Source organism: Sus scrofa, chromosome 14, assembly GCF_054392235.1.
Source record: "Sus scrofa isolate SSC_HxYL_T2T_F1_AM1 chromosome 14, Sscrofa_HxYL_maternal_Yorkshire_Landrace_v2.0, whole genome shotgun sequence".
Taxonomy (NCBI): Eukaryota; Metazoa; Chordata; class Mammalia; order Artiodactyla; family Suidae; genus Sus; species Sus scrofa.
Genome location: NC_139396.1, coordinates 108,407,692 through 108,425,418, shown reverse-complemented (window position 1 = coordinate 108,425,418; position 17,727 = coordinate 108,407,692). Strand labels below are relative to the sequence as shown.

Genomic DNA, 17,727 nt, shown 5'->3' with positions numbered 1-17,727 from the left:
ATAAAATAACACACAGACAATACACTTAAACTGAGAAGATAGTAAATGTTAGCAAAAAATGGATAATAAAACCATTGGGTATTCAAAACCTGTAAAATACAATACCAGAAATAAATTTTTCAACAGATGGGTTTAATAACAGTGTAGCAATGAAAGGGAAGGAATCAATAAATGCAAAGATAGATCAATATAAATCATACAATGTAAAGGCAAGAAAGGAATGTATCAAAATAACACAGTCTAGGAATCCTGAAGGAAATTTCAAAAGGTCTAGAAGAGGGGGAGAGAAGAGGGAGAAAAATATTCAAAGAATTAATGTCAAAAACTTCCCAAATTTGTTCAAAAACAAATGTATAGATTCAAGCTGCTCAGTGAACACCAAACATGGTACATTTGATGAGAACCACACCCAGGCACATCATAATCAAGCTGCTAAAACACAACATAAAGAGAAAAGGTTTGGGAGCAACCAGTGAGTCTCAAAACATTACAAACAAGGAAATAATAATGTGGATGACTACATGCTTCTGATGAGAAACAAGGGAGGTCAAAAGATGATGAAACAACATCTTTAAGAGACTAAGAATGGAAGATATTTGTCAACCAAGAATCCTATAATTGGCAGATATCTTAATAAATGAAAGGAAAATAAAAATACTGATGGGGAGTTCCCGTTGTGGCTCAGTGAGTTGAGAACCTAACTAGTATCCATGAGGATGTGGGTTCAATCCCTGGTCTCATTCAGTGGGTTAAGGATCTGGCTTTACCACGAGCTGCGGTGCAGGTGGCAGATGTGGCTCAATCTGGCTTTGCTGTGTCTATGGTGTAGGCTGGCAGCTGCTGCTCAAAACCAACCCCTAGCTCAGGAACATCCATATTCTACAGATATGGAAAGGAAAAAAAAAAGTTAAAACAGTTAAAAATAAAAATGCCGATAGATAAAGGAAAAATAGAGTAATTCACTGTCACCAGACTTTGTAACACAAGAAATGTTCAAAGGAAGTTTTTCAATGAAGAGAAATGAGAAACGATAATCACAAGAAAACTAGATTCTTGAGGAATAAATGAAAAGCATTTGAAATGGTAAATACAAAAGATTTTTTTCTCTTAACTTCTTTACCAATACAAATGCTATAGAAATACATGTAAAAAATATAAATTCTTTTACATTTTAGTGTAAGTGGATGCAATACATATGACAACAATAACAAAAAGGAGGTAAGCAGTTAATGAGTCTACATGACTGCAAAGCTTCTACATTTTACATGAAGTAATACTATATATATACATGTATATATATATATATATATATATAGTAATCCCCAAAGCAACCACTAAAAAGTAATGCACAAAGGTATTTTAACCACCTGTTAAAATAAGAAATCTGCAAGACGGCCAGCAAATAGGACCCTTCCTCCCCTTGTAACTCCACCCAGGTTCAATTTTACTAAACCCTCCCTTCCAATGACTGTATGCAGGAAACTTGTTAATAAAACAAGATGTGCTCAGATAGGAGTGGCCAGGTTCGGCTAATTCTTTCTATCTCAGGTATTCAATGCTGCTGTCCCAACCAGCTGCTTAGTTACAAGTTCACTGTGTAGTCTGTCAGACACATGAAACTGCTGGGCTGCTGTCAGAAGAGTTAGAGAAAAATGTGGTAAATTATAGATTAGACGTATATGAAATACATGCAGAAAATAAAAGCTAAGCAGTCCTGTCACAGAGTGAAGGAAATTCTCTGAGGGCTGTTGCTACTGTGATTTTATTTATTATATGTTGTAAATCTAAAAGTATGTATTTACTTTATGGTTTTTGTAACGCTTTAAAAATTTTTTTTTGCACTAAGCCCTTTAGCAGTAGTGAACAAAAACATGTCAAAGCACATTTCATTAAAAAAAAAACAGGATTGAAATTCCATCTCTTATGAAAGTTGATGACAAACCTGTAACAACTTTTTGTCAAAATTTACTTTTTACTTTTTCTTGCTGCATGGAAACAAGAAGTCAAAAATCGCCGAAGAAGTGTTGGAATCCACTATTAAAGTTAATATTTTGACCCTATTGCACTGCCTAGGACATCTAGCACAGAGTTGAATAAAAGATGAGACCTCTGTTTCATTCTTTAGCTTATGAAGAAAACTCAATATTTCAAAAATAAATATGATGTTTACTGTAGATATGTTAGAAGTACTCATTCTAGTTTGTTATTTATTTTTTAATCATGAATGAGTGTAGAATTTTACCAAATGCTTTTTCTACAATTGTCACAGTGATCACATGTTTTTTTCTCCTTTCTTTTTGTAAGTGTGTAAATAACATATTGATCTTCAAATGCAAGTCAGCATTACGGATCCAGATAAACCTTACTAGGTCATGATAGATTATCATTTTAAATATACCTTTGAATTTGACTCGGTAATATTATGGTTAGGATTTTTGGACCAGAACTATGTTATAGGTTATAACATAATAGATGTTATAACTATTATATAACTATAATATAATAAAGATTATATAGAATATAATAAAGTCAATTTGTCTACTAATACAGAGATGTTTTAAATGATATTATTTATCATTTAAGTACCCTATTTCTCTTCCAAAATTGTCTCACCCATGAATGATAAATTATATGGTGACTCTAACAGTGAATAAATGAGAGAGAAAACACACAAGGAGCACATAATAAAATGCCGTAGCATGAAACAAGAAGCACACAATACAAAGAGCACAGTTCTGGGAAGAATAAGGAAAACACTGGCTGAGAATAAAAATCAGAAATATTTGGCATCTTCAATAAAACAGAAGAAGATATATCCTCAGTGAAACAAGAGTAGAAAACCTAAATCCAATGGGAAAGAAATGGAAATTCAACAACATGTGGTAAAGAATGAAGAGGATGAACTTTACAGAGAGGTGGATAATCAGAGAATGATTTACAAGGCATCTAAACAACTTAAAAAAATTAAATTCACATTAGAGCATAAAAAAGAACAGGTCTGAAATGGCTAAACAGAGGGTCTTCAGTTCAAATGGTAATTTAAAACCACAGATTTAACTCGCCCCTCCAACAACCCCAGTAAAATGAATAATGAAATACAAAATTGGGAGAAATATGTACTACCACTTGAAACTAAGGGAACATGGCACCCAAAGGCACAACAAAATTCAAACACTCTGTGAACTAGAGCATAAAAGTGCTGGAAAAAACGAAGGGCTAACACTCTCCTCCAGAGCTGCCTGGGCTTAGGAGTGAGTGGAGAGCCTCCAGCAGATCCCCAACATCAATTCCAGATTTCAAGAAGCCAGACCTGAAGGCAACCTTTGGTCATTACATAATTGGCTCAGTTCAAACACTGCCCTACAAGGACCAGGGGTAACCAGCATGGCAGATGAGAAGGCCTTGCTCAAATTGGCTCCTAATAAAGGAAGACCTTCTCCTTTAAAAATATGTATACCAATCACATATCTTTAAGTGATCATCAACAAACAAAGGAGAGAGAGAAGAGAGGGGAAAAAGTCAGAGAAAAGGCCTTCTGCACCTTCAGAGCATGCAAGTACATTTACCTCCTATGCTTGGACCACTGTACATCCATGTGCAAAAGTCAGCAAATGTAAATATGTTCCTCTCACCCATCCAGCCCTAGAAATCTGAACAGTGCTCTGCATGGTCTCTAACTCTGCCCACTTTAATTCCCAGTATATTTGATTTAAAAAAAAAAAAAAACCGTGAATAGGACTAAATGTTTCCTTCCTAAACAGTTTAACCAAAGAAAAACCTTCAAGAAGTATTTTACTTCATATACTTATCAAGATCTGAGTTAAAAATAAATGTGTAAAAAGCAATAAATGAACAATGAGAAAATATGGTTTTCAGATGAAAAATTAGATTATCAACAAGTGTAAAGTCAATGAAGGTCAGGAATATCAGGTTAGAAACTGCAGAAGACAGTGGATTAATAGTGGATTAAAAATTGAGTTTGTCAGAAATAGACTCACAGACATAGAAAACAAACTTTTGTTACCAAAGGGGGAAGGGGGTAGGGATAAATTAAGTAATAGTTTGGGATCAGATACATACTACTATATATAAAATAAACAACAGGGAACTATTGTATAGCGCAGGGAACTATATTCACTGTAAACCTGAAACATTATAACTCAAAGATACTTCAATAAAAAAATTCTAGCCTATATTAGGAATTACTATAAAGTTATATAGTAACTAAACTAGGATACTGATATTGCACTAGCAGTATTGCCAAAGTTTTGATGGTGGAACTTGATGATGAAATAAGTCTTTTAGTATCACTTAATGTGCTTAAAAGCCTTAAAATGAAGAAGAAATTGAAATTTGTTTGTAACATAAAAGGTGCAAAAAATGTATAGAAATAGATGAATAGATCATTGAAACAGAAAAGGACAATGTGTATATGTGATTTAATAGCTGCAGAAGATGGCTTTTCAAATCAGTGAGAAAGGAATTGATTATTCAGTGATTCAATAAATGGTATTGGGACAACTCACTATTCATTTGAGACCAAAACATAAATACCTCACACCATTCACAGACTCAGATTCTAGATAGACAAAATAACGTTTCTTTTTACTTCTATAAAATATAGAGAATATTTTCATATTCTTATATAGGGTAAAATCTTTCCTAATCAGTACTAAAACAAACAAACCCCATGGAGTTCCTGCTGTGGTGATGCAGTGGGTTAATGATCAGGAAAGGCCATAGCTGGGGCATAGGTTGCAGATGTAGCGTGGATTTGAGTCCTGGCCCATATACCTCAGGTGTGGCCAAAAGAAAAGGGAAAAAAAAAAAAAAAGGTTACAAATTTGATTGTATACATTTCTAAAAAAAGTTTTGTTCTATTTTTTAATTACAGAAGATGTGGTAAACAAAGCCAGCAGACACAGGAGCCTGGAAAATATAATCCTCTGAAATACAAAGCAGGGGAAATAAGAGAAATGGATTTGGGGTAACAAATAGAGAAATAGACTGTACTAAGTGCATTTTATTTTTTAATTTTTATTTTTTACTTTTTAGGGCCACACCTGAGATATACGGAAGCTCCCAGGCTAGGGGTCCAATCAGAGCTGCAGCTGTTGGTCTATACCACAGCCACAGCAACACAGGATCTGAGTCACATCTGTGACCTATACCACAGCTCATAGCAACACTAGATCCTTAACCCACTGAGCGAGGCCAGGGATTGAACCTGTGTCCTCATGGCTCTAGTTGGGTTCCTTACCGATGAGCCACAACAGGAACTCTCCAAGTGCATTTTAGAATGAGAATAGAATTCATTAAATGGATGGATCATTTTACACAAAAGGCAATTCTCATTCCAACAAAAGGGAAACATTAAGCAAGCTCCTCATTCTATATATGTACTATGGGTTATGGAAAAAGACCAGACTGGAAACAATGACCTCAGGTTTAATGCTTTCAATCAGCCATTTTTAAACGTGGCCTATTTTGCCTGTAGGAAAGATAGCACTTATGTCTGTTTCAGGCCCAGGAACACATCAGGTACTACTGAAGAGCATGCGTGTAATCACAATGGACCACTTAATATGAATGGCGCTTTGATAACTGCTCAGTGCTTTCAGTTGTGTTATCTCATTTAATCCTCACAAAACCATATTAGTCAGATAATATTGACCTTCTTTGTCTAAGAGAAATAAAGGCTCAGAGAGATTTACACAACTTCCAAAAGGTCTGACAGCAAGGGAAGGAGTTAGGATTCAAGTTCAGACCTTCCTCTGACAGGAAAGCAGTGATATTTTGACCCCTTGACTGGGATCTTTCCCCCTTTAAAACATTCTATAAACAAGGTTAAAAGACATCATAGCTCAAGGGAAATGATTTGCAAACATATATAATACATAAAATATGCACATATTCTTTAATGTGCTTCTTTGTACCAAAAAGATAAAAGGGAAACAAACCGGAGTTCCCATCGTGGTGCAGTGGAAATGAATCCAACTAGGAACCATGAGGTTGCGGGTTCGATCTCTGGCCTCACTCACTGGGTTAAGGATCTGGCATTGCCGTGAGCTGTGGTGTAGGTCGCAGATGCAGCTCGGATCTAACATTGTTGTGGCTGTGGTATAGGAGGGCACCTACAGCTCAGATTTGACCTCTAGTCTGGGAACCTCCATATGCTGTGGGTGCAGCCATAGAAAAGACAAAAAAAAAAAAAAAAAAAAAAAAAAAAAAGGAAGCAAACCAAGAGAAGCATAAATAAATGACAAAAATGGATAATTTAAAGAGAAAGTGTATAAATGTTCAGAAATATGTTAAACTATGTTCTCTCATACTGATAATTAGGAAGACGCAAATTGCACATGTAATTGCTACATCATTTCTTGCCTATCAATTTGGTAAAGACCAGGATATTTGATTATATTTTATATATTTATATAAATTTATATATTTAAGTGTTATATGGTGTCATTTTGGTAATCAGAAAACAAGAGAGATGGCATTTATAGATTAGAAATCTACTGTTTGATTAGAAAGCAACCCATAGGGTATTTTCTATTAATCAAGACCAAGAAGGTGCCAGAGAGGAGAGTGAGGCTTTGTCTTCAACTCCCATTTCTATCAGAGAAGATTTGCTTATACATACGTTAAATCTCTGGATAAGAGTTGTTTTTTTTTTAAATGTTCTATCAAGAAGAATGAGAAGGGGATAAAGAGGAAGGGATGGGAGTAAGGACAAAGAAAGAAAAAGAAAGATAAAGAAAAATAAAGGTGCTGGAAAACCCATTGCATTGGAGTGTGCAGGTACCATGGAAAGCAACTTCAATTTCACATTTCTTCCACCTCTCATTATCTATATGGCCATGCATCATTTGCATAACATGAACCCTAATCTGTCAATTTATACCAATATTTTGGCATTTCCATAAAAGCTAAGAAAAAATCTTAGTGAGGCCATTTGTGGAGGATATTTGCTGTTTCTATTTACATTGGGTTCATTCCACTTTTCTGCAAAGAGCACATCGACTTCCCTTCAAGGATTTCCACCTGAAATCCTCAGGTGTCATCACTGTGGTGACACTAGACTTCTCCCACGGTCCATGCTGCCCTGACTCAAAACCTCCACATCCTTCCTTTGCTACCTCTGGAAATAAGAAACCAAGGGCTCACAATGAGGAGCAAGCCCAAGTTTCAAATGTCAGCAGTTATTTCTCTCTGACTCTCCTCTCTCCTCTTTCTGAGTCTACTTTATTTTCCACTGTCTTACAAAGGACCCATTTCTCTAGTGCACAGAAACTTGCCATTAGTTCCTACCATTTGTATCTGAGAATTCAGATATCCAATGAGAATCTCTTCATTAAAACCAGCCCCAAACTGCTTCCACCAGTACCTATGTGCTCTCTCTACAATACAAAGAATCAAGATTTGTCCCACTTGGGTCAGATTTCTACTGCTGGACCAGCCCACTTGGGCTAGAGCCACAGCACTCCTACTGCAACTGTGTTGGTGGGATTTTGAGAAGTAAGGACTACTCTCAGGAAAAAAAAAAAAAGGTGCCAGAAATGCAAACAGGCAGATCACTACAAAACCTGGAGGTAGAATGCCATGAATGGCAAAGGAAGGAAAATGCCAGGATCATTTTAAAGATAGATGGAAAGTGTTAAGGATGACAGAGCCTTCAGAGCCTGCAATACCATAAGGTTGACAGGAGTCCTTAGATTTAGTGATGAGGCAGTCACAAGAAACCTTGACAAGAATGCAGTGGGTTGGTCAAGATGTGAAGGAGACTGAGATGATCATATCCACAGAGGCCGAAATGCATTAACCCAAGTAAGAAGGAGTATGTTCCTGACAAGAATGCTAAAATTTTGTTTCTTGTTAAAGAATGACCATGGTCATAGGCTAATAATCTCTTGACTTTATAATCCCTGGTTTTCTACTGTAAGACTGGGAAGATAATAGAGCTGATACAGGGGAAAGGACCTTGTTTAGTGGAGATTCAGAAATGTCCACATGCTCTTAATAAATCACATCTCTCTGCCATCCAAGGAACATGTGCAGTGGCCACGAGGAAGGCTCACCAAAATATTTCTCACACTATCTATACCAAGAGATTGATTTATATTAGCAATTCCATGTCTATTATTCCCTGAGTTAAGTTTTGTTCTTTCATGTCTATAAAACGTTTTTCCCCCTCTGTGCCCACCTTCTCCCATCAGTCTGACATAAAAAAAAGCCCTTTCCCCTATAACACCTTCCTTTATGCAAGTTTTCTGGAGTTATCCATAGAGAGTTAATACTTTTCCATCCAAACTCTGCATTTCTGAATGCCCCTGATACAGCAGAGGCAACACCATATTGAGATGGTTCAGGCACCTAAGTCCCAGGGGTTATGCTGACCTGGTCAGGAATGGGTGCAGTCATCACAGAATCTCAGGTGTGGGCTGGGGCACAAGATACAGGTCAGTGCTCAGGGACAGCACTGCACTTCTCCTGAACTGGCCTGCAGGATTGTTTGCATACCCACAGGAAAATACCTGTGACATGAATACACCTAAATAAGATACCTTGCTTCCAAGGACCTGTCAGGAACCAACTCATATTCTATCTGCTGTGCTAAGCTTTCTCTCAATACCTGAATTATTCCCAGCTTGCCTCACCTACTGGATGAGACTGATCAGGACTCAGCCCCACCCACTCTGTACCATTCTATTGCAGAAAAGGTGACCCAGTTATAAGAACAGATGGGATTTACCCACCATCTGGGTTCAGCCCAGGGGAATGTTATATACGAAACAAGGGCACTTCAGGGGGTGAGGGCAGTGTTTGAGCCTCAGCTGGGAAGACTGCAGGCCACTTTTGGGCTGCAACCCTTCTAAGGATAAGGTGGACCAGCTCTTTCTAGAAATGGAGGAATGGAAGAAAGAACAGGGAACTGCAGGCTAGCAATAGCTCATGCTCACATGAGTACAACTTTGACTCTCTGGAGAATAAGTTAGGATTTATCTAGAGATCAGTGACAATAGTACTCATTAGGAATAGGTGACATTGGCAAGCAGGGCAAAAGAAGTTTCTGGTGCTTCTGTTTAGGGGATTTTCACTGACACCTTAGATCTCTCTGGGAGAAGACATGAGGCTTTGTGGTTAAAGGCATAGAGTCCAGTTCCACCCCTTACCAGCTATGTGATATTGAATGAGTTACTTAAATTATCATTTAAAATTGAAATTTGAAAGTCCTAGTTGTTGGAAGGATTATAAAGCATATGAAACACTTAACATAGAAAGTGTTTCACATAGCACCTAGTTGGTGTTCAATGAACGATTATTATTTAGAGGGTTTTCAGATTGCAGGATTTCCAGAAATTTACATTTTTAATTTTTTTTTGGTCTTTTTTTTTTTTTTTTGCCATTTCTTGGGCCGCTCCCATGGCATATGGAGGTTCCCAAGCTAGGGGTCTAATCAGGAGCTGTAGCTGCCAGGTTACTCCAGAGACACAGCAACACTGGATCCAAGCCGCGTCTGCAACCTACACCACAACTCACAGCAATGTCGGATCGTTAACCCACTGAGCAAGGGCAGGGATAGAACCCGCAACCTCATGGTTCCTAGTCAGATTCGTTAACCACTGTGCCAAGACAGGAACTCCTGCATTTTTAATTTTAGGTAAATGTTGTATTTGTTTGATAGGTTTTGTTTTCTCATGTCATCAGTCATGGTTTCAGTGGGAAGTTGAGAGAAGCTGAAGGAGAGAATGCACTGGACTATCTAGTAAGATGCCATATTTAACAGGTTACCTCAGAGAAAAGTAAATTACATTATTATAGTTTTCATTTTTAAGTATTTAATGATATCCAGTTATTTGCAATTTGATCATCCAAAACAGCATAGCTCATGTACACAGTCTATTTAATAATCTACAAATTGCCTTTCTTAACTCACTATTTTGGAAAATCTGCCTTCATTGATTTCCTAGCTATTGTTGACATTTTGAACATTTTTATTCTGTGTTAACTTCTCTAAGGAAGGATAAAATGTTTTGCCACAAAGTGTTAATGTATTATAAATGATTATGTTTATAAAGTCATGTTAAAAAGCAAACCAGAACCTTCGGAAGCTTTCAGGCTTCCAGAATATTGGACAATAGGCATCACTGGGGAACTAGTCTGTGCCTTTCTCTACCACATGTGTGGGGTCTAGGCTCTCCCTGAGCCTAGTTTCTGGTTTATGACCAGCCATTTCCTCTCTCTGGGCTTGTACATACATTACTCCTCTGCCTGGCATGCTCTTTGCCCTTCTTTTGAGGCTAAAGTGTACTTAGGTGTAGCTCCCAACTTAAGTGCTTCCTTCTCAGGGACCCCTCTGATACCACAGGCCCTCCTCAATCCTTTCACAATGCCCTGAACTCTTCATCACAGCCCTTGTCACAAGTGCATTTAAATGGTTACTTATGTAATTTTCACTTAATTGCAATAATCTCTATTAATATGTATTTTTCATACTGAGAGAGATCATGTCTTTTTGGTTTACTGCTCTATTCTCAGCATTTAGTCCAGTATCTGTTCAATAAATATTTATGAATTGAGTAGGTTAGGAAGCTTGTAGGAAAAGCCAAAGCTGTTTTATCTTGAGACTGGTGCTCAGACTTTTGAGCTGGACAGGTTTTGGATGGAAATGCAGATTTGCTATTTAATTATCCTGTGACCGTGAGCAAGAGATGAAACACCTCTAAGCCTGGGCCTTTTTGCTTCTGGAATATGGAGATAACATAGTACCCTCACATAAGGTTACTGTAAGATACAAATTAGATTGTGTTGTGTCCACAAATACCTATTATAGTACACATAGTAAGTACTCAAAAATGCCCAGTGCTCAAGGGTTACTGCTATAAAAGTGATGTGGAATAGAAATCTATTTCCATGATAAATGCCTTGCATATATCATTAAAACCCAGACAACTGATATCATAGCAGAGTTAACATCAATGGCATCTCAGTTCTTTCTGAAAGCTGATTAAGAGCGTAACTAACCCTGTTGTGGCAAAGAAAGATGACCTGCTGCCTCTCCAAAGTCAGAGGCAGTTCTCATCAAGTTGTTGCATTGCTTAGCTCCTCCCACGAGAGCTGTTGGTTTCCCACATAGAGCCAAACTCTCTTCCTCAATTATATTTTTTAAAACAATGGACAGTGTCTCTCCTTCTGGGAGGGAAGAGTAGGATCCTATACTCATCACCTTAGCAACTTCTAGTCACTAGCCAGCATCAGGAAAGAGAACATTCTGGTAACATCTGGTCTAGGCATATACATGGACTTCACATCTAAGTATAAAACATATAGCACTCACCACACCCGTGAGTCTCTACAGTCTGGTGGGACACGTGAATGTCTAGCTCCTTAGAACCCAGCCTCTCCAGCATATCCATTTCAGAGTTTGTCCTTTATATCTGCAAAACAAGATCATTTTTTAACTATTTAATAACCTTTTTTCTAATTATACATCGTAGAAAATTATTTTATACCAGAAGGAGTACTAGTCTCTTTAGATCACAACTTCTGGAGAATTTTGCAGAAAAAAATCAATCTTAAGAAAAAAGAACAAAGTTGGATGTATTATTCTCTGAGACTTCGGACCATAGTATAAAACTATAGTAATTAAAACAGTGTGGCACTAGCACAAAAACAGACACATAGGTCCATGTAACAGAATAGAGAGCCCAGGAATAAGCCCATGCTCTTATTAATTAAACTGTGACAAATGAGGCAAGAATATACACTGGAAAAAAATAGTGTCTTCAATAAACAGTGCTGGGAAGACTGGATAGCTACATGTAAAAGAATGGGATAAGAATATTTCCTCAACATCATATACAAAATGAAAACCAAAATGGGGTTAAAGACCTAAATGTAAGACCTGAAAGCATAATATTCCTAGGAAAGAACATAGGCAGAACACTCTTTGACATAAATGATAGCTCTTTATTTTTTTGGCTTTGTCTCCTAAGGCAAAGGAAATAAAAGCAGAAAGAAACAAATGGAACTTAATTAAACAAATGATTTTACAGAGCAAAGGAAACTTGACAAAACAAATAGACCACCTATGGAATGAGGAAAATATTTGCAAATGATATGACCAATAAGGGGTTAATATCCAAAATATATAAACAGCTTCTACAACTCAATATCAAAAACAAACAAGCAAGCAAACAACCCAATTAAGATGTGGACAAAAGACATAAATAGACACTTTTTCCAATGAAGACATACAGATGGCTAACAAGCACATGAAAAGATGCTCAAGATGGCTAGTTATTAGATAAATGTAAATCAAAACAATAATGAGGTATTACCTTTCACCAGTCTGAATGTCTACCATCAAAAAGAACATAAATAACAAATGTTGGAAAAGATGTGGAGAAAAGGGAACCCTCCCATACTGTTAGTGGGAATGTAAATAGGTCCAGCCACTATGGAAAATAGTACGAAGATTCCTCAAATAACTAAATAAAAAACAAAAATAAACAAATGAGACCTAGTCAAACTTACTAGCCTTTGTACAAGAAAGGAAACCATAAACAAAATAAAAAGACAACCTTCAGAATAGGAGAAAATAGTTGCAAAAGATGCTACCAACAAGGGCTTAATCTCCAAAATATACAAACTCATACAACCTAACAACAACAACAAAACAAAAAAAAAAAAAAACAACAACAACAAAAAAAACAACTGAAAAGTGGGCAGAAGACCTAAACAGACATTTCTCCAAAGAAGATATATAGGGGCTAGTAGGCATATGAAAAGATTGATAATTATTAGAGAAATGCAAATCAATGAGGTACCACCTCACACTGGTAAGAAAGGCCATTGTTAACAAGTCTACAAATAACAAATGTTGGAGAGGGTATAAAGAAAAGGGAACTCTCCTTCACTGTTGATGGGTATGTAAATTGATGCTGCCACTATGGAGAACAGTATGGAGGTTCCTTAAAAAACTAAAAATAGAGTTACCATATGATCCAGCAACCCCACTCCTAAGCAGGTATCCAGGAAAAACTGTAATTTGAAAAGATACATGCACCCCAATGTTCATAGCAGAATTATTCACAATAGCCCAGATATGGAAACAACATAAATGTCCAATGACAGATGTATAGATTAAGAAGATGTGGTACATATGCACAATGGAATACCACTCAGCCATAAAAAGAAAATAAAGCCATTTGCAGCAACATGGATGCAATTAGAGGTTATACTCAGTGAAGTTAAGTCAGAAAGAGAAAGATAAACACACACACATACATAAATGACTGAGTAATTTTGCTATTCAGTAAAAATTGGCAAAATGTTGTAAATCAACTATACTTTAATTAAAAAAAAATAGTACAGGCTTGGATCTTCATGTCTAAAACAGAAGAATCCATACCCACTGCAGGAAGTTGGTCTAAAAGAATAGTAATAATCTTGTTTTATGCAATATGCTAAACGCTTTAGTCACAATGTAAGGATTTACCTTCCAAGAGATGTTTTCAACTATATGTAATTATAAATAAATAAATATATATATATATATATATATATATAAATATACGCACACATACACATGGGTGCCTCCCATGGAGGAATTTGTATTTGATGAAAAGTTCTTTCCTAATTGTAAAAGTTCATTCACAAGTAGCATCCTGTCCCTTCTCCTTGCCAACACCTCAAAGGCAACATAATATCAAGGGACATATGTAACAGAAAATGAACAATACATTTCAAATATGCAGAGTTTATGGCATGATTTGAAGCCTCATTCTTAAAAAAACAAACAAACAAACAAAAAACTGCCCCTATTAGGCTTACAAAACCATCACTGCAATTGAATGAGAAATTTCTTACACTCACTCATACATGATGTCAAGATTCCTATAATGTCTCGGTGAGCAGTTTCCTAATTCTGAAACCTAGAAATCAGGGTCTCTTGCTGCTGCAGGGGCACCATCCATATCCAGTGGTTCTTTTCTGGTTTATTCCTTGGGGGTCAATATGTTGTGAGTGATTTCAGTGGACTCTTTACCATTTTCTCCTGGTTTACTACTCCCTTCTGCTCCCCTTTCTTTCCAACCCCGGAAAGTGCAGGTCCAGAGCAAGAAGAGAGTCCCAGAGTAGCTATGACTCACTCTAATGAAGGGCACTGGTACCTCTCATCCCTACCCCATGTGCCATCATTACCTGTGCTCATTTACAAGCATATCTGCATATTCTCAATAACCCTGCCAAGGCTTGGAGCAGCTCCTCTGTGTGATGAAATAATCAGAGAAACAGTAGCTTTCTGGTGGTTAGGCTCAGGGCAAGCACTACTTGGAAGAACACACCAATCTTTTCGGGTGAACTGCTGTGTCAAGGAGCCAGGAACGCAGCTGAGGGTTGCTCACCAGGGCCAGTCAAAGGCAGCATCAAAGGAATGATCTGAAATGTGAAAAAGAATCAATAATCATTCTTCAAAATAAGGCCTTTTCAAACATGGCAAATGTCACTGGCTTTTGGCAACACTACTTGGGATTTATTCTCTCAAAAAGGGCACCACCACAGGGCTGGAATAAAAAGCCCTGGTATGTTATTCTTTGAAATAGCAAAATGACAGGAGGGCGGGCATGGGGAATTCAGACCCAGATGTAAATTAATGTGCATAATTCCTCCAGGTGTTTTCATCCATCTCCCCTTAAGGGCAGTGATGCTAGGGTGTGGGTCGGGGTAGGTCTTGCTAGGGAGGGGTGGGCTGGGACCGGAGGGGGTCTCAGCAGAACCTGGATGTGCTCACTCACTTTCACACCCCAGTTTTAAATAAATATCCAAAGTGGGAGCCAATTTCTCATTTCCTCTACTGCTTCTGCCTTACATGCTACAACTCAGTGTCTGAATCCTCCCTCCCTTCCTGATCACATGTCAATCTCACTCTGATTATTCCACTTCTTTCATTCCCTTGACCCTGAATCAGGCCAGCTGGGTCACCATGCTGGCCTATCCTCTAGTTTCCCAATGCTGACTGCTCCTCGACTCCATACTCTGATCATGTTCAACTCAGAATAATAGGTCCAACACTTAGATCTGATCATATCACACCTCCTGTTGACCTCTGAAGATGCTGGCAGATGATCTACCAAAACAGAGTTCAAATATCTTGCGGTACATTTTATATCCTTCCCAGGGTAGCTCCGATCTTTTCTTCAGTGCCATCTCCTCCATGAACCCCCAAATTCCTATAATGTAACTATAGCTACCCTCCAAATATACCATGCTTAAATCTATGTGGTGCCTTCTACCAACTGTCCACCTGGGAGCAACTTGTATCCATCCTTCAAACAGCATTGTCTAACACTTCATAGAGATTAAAAGAACTCTGGGTAAACACTGTCCGGGGTGAATATCACAAACAAATGTTGAGCTGAGGAAAAAAGTTACCTCCCCCTCAAAACCCATATCATATGAATCCATTTATATGAAATTCAAAAACAGGCAAAATAAATCCATAGTGATAAACTAGTCATTATCTTTTAGAGGTGGGGAGGGTTGACTAGGAAGGAGCACAAAGCAACTTTCTTGGGAGACTGACATGCCCCATCCAATATCTTAATCTGGGTGGGAATTACAGGGGAGTGCACACATGTAAAAATTCATTGAGTTATGCAATGAAGATGTGTGAACATTACTGTATTATGTTATACCTCACTTAAAAAGAAAACAAACATCAACAGATAAGACATTTTGGAAGAAGTATTTCCTGTGTCCAATTGGCCACCACTACCCAACCTCTGCCCATAAAATAATCACTCTATCTTTTATGTTCCCACTGCCCATTGCAGCTCTAAAGATAACAGATGGCCCTTATTGTTGGTATCTCTTTTGCTCTTAGCCTGGGGCATCTTTATAAAAAGGGATTGACTAGAATATCATTTTTCTTTTCCTCCCCAGCACTTAACACAGTGTTTGATCAAATGATGTTGAATGAATGCAATAAGAAACTACAAATAGAATTGAGTACAAGTGTGGGGCCATTCCTACCCTAAATGGCTCCTAGTAGGGCTATATATTTTTCAACAGGCAGAATTACAAACTGCCATCCTCTACCACCCAGGTGTCTGTTAATACACTGCACGGTCTTGCCCAATAAGAACCTGAGTAAAGGCAAAAGAATTTGCATATGATGATGTTCAGATCACCCTGTGCTGGGCCAAGCAAACACAAACAGCACGGCTTGTTGGCTGCATGAACAGTAGGCTGGTTAGTTGTTTAAAGAAAGCAAAACTAATTTGTAGCTGTCAGTCAGTTGAGCAAGATTTGCTTCACTTCTGAAATTTATTGACAGGCTCTAATAACCAGCACTTAAATTATCTTTTCTGGAAGCAAACAGTGAAAACTAAGAAATAGAAATCTGATATTCACCTCTGGTTCCCAAGCAAAACAGAAAGAGGCTATTGTGGTCATATAGTTTTTATACCATTCTCAAATTTTAATAGGCATGTTTGCTATTGGAAGTTTCCCAAATTAGCTTGCTGTTTTTCTTTATTATTGCAAGGTTAATGTAGTCTTGAGTGTTTTTGGCAAGGTTTGCAGCACAGAGAGTGGGGGAGAAAATAAGAACTGTGATTGCCTATAATAAAGAGGGTATTGAAGACTCAGATTCAACAACCCTTTTATTGAGGAACTTTTAGTGATGGGCACTTTGACATATTTTAATTCAAATATTCTTCTCCAAAAGAAGGATTTATTAGACCTAATTACAGATGAGTTAAGAATGGTGAGGTGAAGTAACTGCTCTGTATCACATAGTAAGGCTAAATTCAAAACTGAATCCATCTCCTGCTAAATCCTATGATGTTGGGTGAGGTAAAACCTTGTAATGTTATAGATGTAGCTTTTAGGAAGGAACACAGTCCTTCCTAGCTTCCCTCAAAACTCATCACATAGGCTTATTTGACTTCAATAAGCCAGCCGCCTAGACCAAAATACTTCCTACTATACCAGTCAACTCAAAGCAATATTTAACGACAGTTACTGAGAAAAAAACACTTATTCACCTGCTTATTTTTGCACACAATAGAGAGTCATAAGAAACAGCCTTTGCCTTCATGGAGCCCCAAGTCTACAATCAAGAGATTTTAGCCACTTCTCCAAGTACAGAAACTCAGGGATGGTCTTAGGCTGATGTTCTCTGTCCTGCCATTCAGCAGAGTAAAATTCAGCAACCTCCTGAAGTTGCTAGTGGCCATTGTGAGGTTTTAGGATGTCAAAAGACTGCAGGATATGGGATCTCAAAGGACAGTCGTCTTTTCTCCTGGACTTCTCACTGCAAGTTAGGGCAACACTCAAAGGAACTGAAAAGGTAGACAATGCTTGAATGTCAGGGATTCAGTGGGGAGGGTGCTGGATTTGACTTCCTCTTGAAGAACTGATGATATCTCCTGTAGACAAAAATTTAGTTGGGAGATGTGAGGTGTAGGTTAAAGATCTTCCATTCCACAAAGATTAAGTAAGGGCCCACTGGGTGCTGAGGCTGGGGAGGTCAATGGGGAAGTGAAAAATTGTGATGTGAAAAATTGTCGCTCAGTGTGGGAACTGACCAAATGAAGATAAGGATAAAGTGTTATGGGAGGACAGAGAAGGTCACATCTAAATATACCTGGAGGAGCTTAGAAAAGTTAGGCAAAGAAAAAAGGAAGCATATCTCAAGATGAGAGAGGAGCATGTACACAG

At 37.8% G+C, this 17,727-nt stretch overlaps 1 long non-coding RNA gene across 8 annotated transcripts in view; it reads right to left on the bottom strand.

Moving 5' to 3' along the window:
• LOC102160043 (uncharacterized) overlaps positions 1-17,727 on the bottom strand; it is a 730,195-nt gene that overhangs the window by 229,141 nt on the left and 483,327 nt on the right. For 7 of the 8 annotated variants that reach the window (XR_014827486.1, XR_014827490.1, XR_014827492.1 and 4 more), the window contains 2 exons: positions 14,206-14,442; positions 11,339-11,438 (listed from right to left, as the gene is read on the bottom strand). This is a non-coding gene — a long non-coding RNA (uncharacterized LOC102160043). Of the gene's footprint in view, positions 1-9,648; positions 11,439-14,205; positions 14,443-17,727 lie in introns of those variants that run through there. The other variant, XR_014827485.1, reaches the window with a different exon arrangement.